Raw genomic sequence first — 6,048 nt, 5'->3', positions numbered from 1 at the left:
CCAAATGCTGGGATTAAAGGTATGTGCCACCACACCCGGCTCTCAAATTGGTATTTCTTATTTGATTTGTTTGAGACTATAACAAATATCTTATCTTTTATTTACATATTCCTTAATCCTTCATATTCATCTTTAGACAGAATTGATACTCTCCCTTTTCTAAGTGTATAGTCTTGACTCATTGTGAAGTTTTCAATAAGAATGGCTCCCATAAAGACATATATTTACTGATTCATTGTCGGGGAGTGGCACTTCTTGAAATGACTTAGGGGATGTTTTCTTGTTGGAATAGGTCGGGCCTTGATGAAGGAAATGTGCCACTGGGGATGGTCTCTGAAGTTTCAAAAACCCAACCCAGACCCAGTGACTCTCTATTCCTGCTGTGTGTGGATCAGGCTGTAGAATTCTCAAGTACCTCTTCAGCACCATATCAGTCTATGTGCCACCATGCCCCCTTTCACGATAAAAATGGACTAATATTCTGAAACTGTAAGCCAGTCCTAGTTATATGCTTTCTTAAAAGTGTTGTCATAGTCTTGATGTCTCTTCATAACAATAGGAAACACTCCCAATATTTAATTCTATTTTGTGTGAGTACTACTGAATTAATTAAATTATCTTATATTTTCTTAAACTTCCACGACCATATCATGTTTTAAATTGCATATCTATATAAATTTTAATTGTGTATATATGTATAGTGATGCATAAATATACATGTATATTGGTGATCAAATTTTTAATAATGAGGAGAGAGGTAGACATGGCAATGAATGTTTCCAATTGCAATACTCAGAGTCAGGTAGAGATAGGAGAATCAACACTATCTCTAAAATTTTGAATCTGCCTGGTATATGTAGTAAGTTATAGGGTCAGCCAGGGCTTTACTGTGATGTATTCTTTCCAAGGTGATAAAAAGGACAAGAAGAGGGGTTGTTCCTGTTTTATTCTATCTTGTTATTCCATGTTTTGTCCTCAGGGAGGTGTGATTTTTTTCCTGAAGGAAACAGAGGTCAAGTCGATCTGGGAGAAAGAGGAGTGTACAGAGAGAGCAAGGAAAAATGGTATCTGAATAGATTAAATAGATCTATGAGAGAAGAAATTTTTTTAAAAAGGGTCTGATTAGACCTTTATTTAAAAGATGCAGATAAACTAATGAGAAGTAAATATGTGAAAACATGTTTCACCTCATGACTCACTAGGGAAATACAAATGAAAACATAATGGGATTATAGTTTGGAAGGCCATTAAAATAGCTTCTAACAAAAATGCAATAATATTGATTGGCTAAGTGGCAAGATTTTGCTGACAGGACCCTGATATAGCTGTCTCTTGTGAGGCTATGCCAGTGCCTGGCAAATACAGAAGTGGATGCTCACAGTCATCTATTGGATGGAACACAGGGTCCCCAATGAAGGAGCTAGAGAAAATACCCAGGAAGCTAAAGGGGTCTGCAACCCTATAGGAGGAACAACAATATGAACTAAGCAGTACACCCAGAGCCTGTGTCTCTAGTTGAATATGTAGCAGAGGATGGCCTAGTTGGCCATCAATGGGAGGAAAGTCCCTTGGTCTTGAAAAGATTATATACCCCAGTACAGGGAAATGCCAGGAAAAGGAAGCAGGAGTGGGTGGGTTGGGGAGCAGGGTGGAGGAAGGGTATAGGGGATTTTTGGGATAGCATTTGTAATGTAAATGGAGAAAATATTCAATAAAAAATAATGATTGATTATGATCTGATGATTAGAAGTTCTGTACATATCTTAGTAGCAAAGCAAAATAATAAAATATCATAGAAATTCCTAGAACTATATGTAGAACTTGCAGGTGATCTGGTGAGTCCTGTTGAGGATGACTAAGGAAATGAAGTGAGAGGGTTAGAGAAAGGTTCAGCACTCAAGAGAATTGTTACTGTTTAGGACCTATGTGGTGGCTCACAACAACCCTCATTGCAGTTCGAGGGGGTCTAAGACCATCTCTTTGCATCCAGGAGCACCAGACACTCATGTGGTGCAAAAACAGAGATTCAAACAAAATATCCACTCACACAAAAATAAATCTGTTAAGACAGTGAGTAAAGATCCAAATCAGTGTGAGTACCTCATAGTGGTAGCAATAATTATGTCACAGTCAAACATGGAAATGATGCAAACTGTCTAACCCAAGACTGACAATTTCAAAAAGGAGAGAAAATCTGGGATGTTCACAGAGTGAAATACTTTTAGCAATATTGAAAAAACCTAAATCATCTCAGCTCAGTTAGAAACCAGTCACAAACCAACGAGAGGTTTAATGAAAATGTAAGCTATAATACTTTTCTTTGGAGAGATAAAATTAATAAAATGGCTAAAAATCTAATCATAAACACCAACAGACAGATGTGAGTGAGGATAAGATCAAAATTTATTGCTTTCAAAAATAGGAGAGTGCAATTTGGAAGTGCCAGTAGAAGCTTGCATAAGTTAAAATGAACTAGATGGTATTCTCACCAAATTGTTATCATTCCTACTACACAATGGAAGGTTATTTTAAAAAAGAATAAGTACTGTGAAGCTACAAGTTTTAATTTAATGTTTTTAAATCTTATTTTAATTATTTTGGTATGTATTTAAGTTTTATAAAATGATTATTAGCACAATGTAAATAGACATAAAATTCTTAGCACTCTCTGCTTTGTTGATGGGAAGAGAAGGTAAAAATCTACTTTTTGGTATTTGAGAGGAGCAGGAGTGAAGTCCAGAGAGCCAGCAGAAGAAGGGAAACAGACAACATCAGGAGGTAAGAGGTTTGGGGACCCTCTAGAATGTACCAGAGATCTGGGAGGTCAGAGATGCTCAGGACTCAAAGGGAAGGACCTTACATGAAATGCCCAAAGGTAGGAAGAGGTAAATTGTAAAGCTTATCTCTAGTAAAAAGACAGGGCATCAAGTTGAGGGATGGGGCTTCCACAGTCAGAAACACTAACCCAGAACTGTCCCTATCTAAAAGAAGTACAGGGACAAAAATGGAGAAAAATCTGAGGGAAAGAAGATTCAGTGACAAGCCCAAATAGGGATCCATCCCAAGGGGAAGGCTCTAAGGCCTGACACTATTATGGATGTTATGGTGTGCTTACAGACAGAGGCCCAGCATGGCTGCCCTCTGACGGGGCCAAACAAGCAGATGAAGAGTCAACTGCAGACATCTACATCCAACCAATGTACAGAAGCCAGAAACCCCCTGTGGTTGAATTAGGGAAATATTGCAAAAAGGTAAAAAGGAGTGTGACCCCATAGGAAGACCAGCTACTTCAACTAACCTGGACCCCTGAGATCTCTCAGTCACTGACATACCAACCAGGCAGCATATACTAGCTGATATGAGACCCCTGAAACATAAATAGCAGAGGACTGCCAGGTCTGACCTCAGTGAGAGAAGCAGCACCTAACACTAGAGACACTTGAGGCCCCAGGTAGTGGGGAGGTCTGGTTTAGTGGGAGTGGGTGTGGGTGGGAACATACTCTTGGAGACAGGGGAGAAGGAATGGAATGAGGAACAGTTGGAGAGCATATGTGGATGGGGATAATGACTGGACTATGAAACAAAATTTAAAAAATAATAAATAAAATAAAAGATATATAAACATACAGCTGTAGTAACAGTAGTCATATGTTTCATTGACCTCTAGACTTGTTTGTGCTGCACACATACAAGTTTGTGCCTCTTGACCTACACCTCTACATTTAGCTTTCTCATTTTCCCAGTCTCTTTCCTAGAAGACATTATTTTTGTCACCCAAGTTTCAATTTTTTGGACTACTTTTAGATTCTACATATAAAGGATATCACACTATATTTTTCTTTTAGCATCTGACTCTTTTAGAACAGGATCCTCCTACTCTTTCCATTTTCTTTCACATGGCAAGTATTTAAAAGTGGAATCATACTCTATTCTTTTGGGGGGTGTGCAACAAACTTTATTGATGGTATTCAAGAGAGTACAGAGAGCTCTTTAGGCCCCTCCTGTTGATGGGGGTTTAGGATGGAAATTGTTAGGGAGATGGTCAATGTTCGGGGCCGAGTTGGGATAAGGACTCCAAAGCAACCGAGGGTCTCTCTCTTGCTGTCATTGTCCTTGCTGGGGTGGGTGGTCTATTGTTTCTTACTCCTTGGAGGCCATGTAGGCCATGAGGTCCACCACCCTGTTGCTGTAGCCATATTCATTGTCATAACAGGAAGTAAGCTTCACAAAGTTGTCATTGAGAGCAATGCCAGCCCCAGCATCAAAGGTGGAAGAGTGAGGGTTGCTGCTGAAGTTGCAGGAGACAACCTGGTCCTCAGTGTAGCCCAGAATGCCCTTCAGTGGGTCCTCAGATGCCTGCTTCACCACCTTCTTGATGTCTTCATATTTGGCAGGTTTCTCCAGGAGGCATGTCAGATCCACAATGGATATATTAGGGGTACAAACATAGAAGGCCATGCCAGTGAGCTTCCTATAGAGCTCTGGGATGACCTTGCCCACAGCCTTGGCAACACCAATGGAGGCAGGGATGATGTTCTGGGCAGCTCCATGGCCATCACGCCACAGCTTTCCAGAGGGGCCATCCACAGTCTTCTGAGTGGCTGTGATGGCATGAACCGTGGTCATGAGTCCTTCCACGATGACAAAGTTGTCATGGATGACCTTGGCCAGGGGGAATTAAGCAGTTGTTGGTGGAGGATGCATTGCCAACAATCTTGAGTGAGTTGTCATATTTCTCATGGTTCACACCCATAACAAACATTGGCAGAAGGGACAGAGATAATGATCATTTGGGCTCCAGTCTTCAAGTGGGCCCTCGCCTTCTCCATGGTGGTGAAGATGCCAGTAGACTTCTCGACATACTCAGCACCGGCCTCACCACATTTGATGTTAGCATGGTCTCGCTCCTGGAAGATGGTGATAGGCTTCCTTGTCGATGACAAACTTCCCATTCTCAGTCTTGACTGTGCTGTTGAATTTGCCATGGGTGGAGTCATACTGGAACATGTAGACCATGTAGTTAAGGTCTATGGAGGGGTCATTGGTGGCAACAATCTCCACTATGTCAAGTGTAGAGCAGATGGCAGCCCTGATAACCAGGCGCCCAATATGGCCATATCCGTTCACACCGACCTTCACCATTTTGTCTATGGGATGAGGCTGGCACTGCACAAGAAAATGCCACTGTCTCTGGAAAAGGGAGGAGCAGAGAGCCCATACTCTATTCTATTGCATCTATTGTACTACAGTTTCTTTACCCATTCATCTGTCAACGGACACTTAAGTGGTTTTTTTATATCCTGGCTATTGTAAATAATATTGCTCTCAATATGAGAACAAAATAATTGACTTGGGCACTGAATTAATGTTTTAAATATACAGATTCAAGAGAAATTGTTGCAGCATCTGACTGTCCTGGCTTTGTTTTTCAAGCTATCTTCTCTATTCATTTCCATAGTGATAATTCTACTTCCTATTTCCAGCAATATAGTAGGACTCCTTTTTGCTCCATATTCCAATTTTGAAAAATCACTATCTATGGTATTTTTAATAATCAAGACTCTAAAAGAGGTGAGATGATAGTTTGTAATTTTGAATAATATTTCTCTAATGATTTGTTGGAGAGAACAGCTTTTGATGTCTGTCAGTTGTATGATTTCTTGAGGAAATATCTATTTATATGCTTGTTTATAAGGTGAGTTATTTATAGGATACTTTGTTTTCTAGGTATTTATTGGAACGAGTTACTATAATAGCTTGAATATTCATCAAATATATATTTATATTACAGCATATAAAATAGCATATGATTAGAAAAATCAAAATAAATATACACACATATATTCATCTATCTATATTTATATAGACTTCGAGCCTTTAAAATGATAGATGAATCATTGTAATTCAAGGGAACTCAAGGAAAGAAAACCCTAGACCAAAGTGTGGACACTATGCCCCTTCTTAGAATTGGGAACAAAACACCCATGGAAGGAGTTACAGAGACAAAGTTTGGAGCTGTGATGAAAGGATGGACCATCTAGAGACTGC

The 6,048-nt window shown here is 39.8% G+C and overlaps 1 pseudogene; it reads right to left on the bottom strand.

Annotated features, from left to right (window-relative positions):
* Positions 1-4,152: 4,152 nt before the first annotated feature.
* LOC110304593 lies at positions 4,153-5,142 on the bottom strand (annotated as a pseudogene).
* Positions 5,143-6,048: the final 906 nt, after the last annotated feature.

The sequence above is a fragment of the Mus caroli genome, chromosome 1 (assembly GCF_900094665.2).
Source record: "Mus caroli chromosome 1, CAROLI_EIJ_v1.1, whole genome shotgun sequence".
NCBI lineage: Eukaryota > Metazoa > Chordata > Mammalia > Rodentia > Muridae > Mus > Mus caroli.
This window is presented reverse-complemented; position numbering and strand designations above follow the sequence as displayed.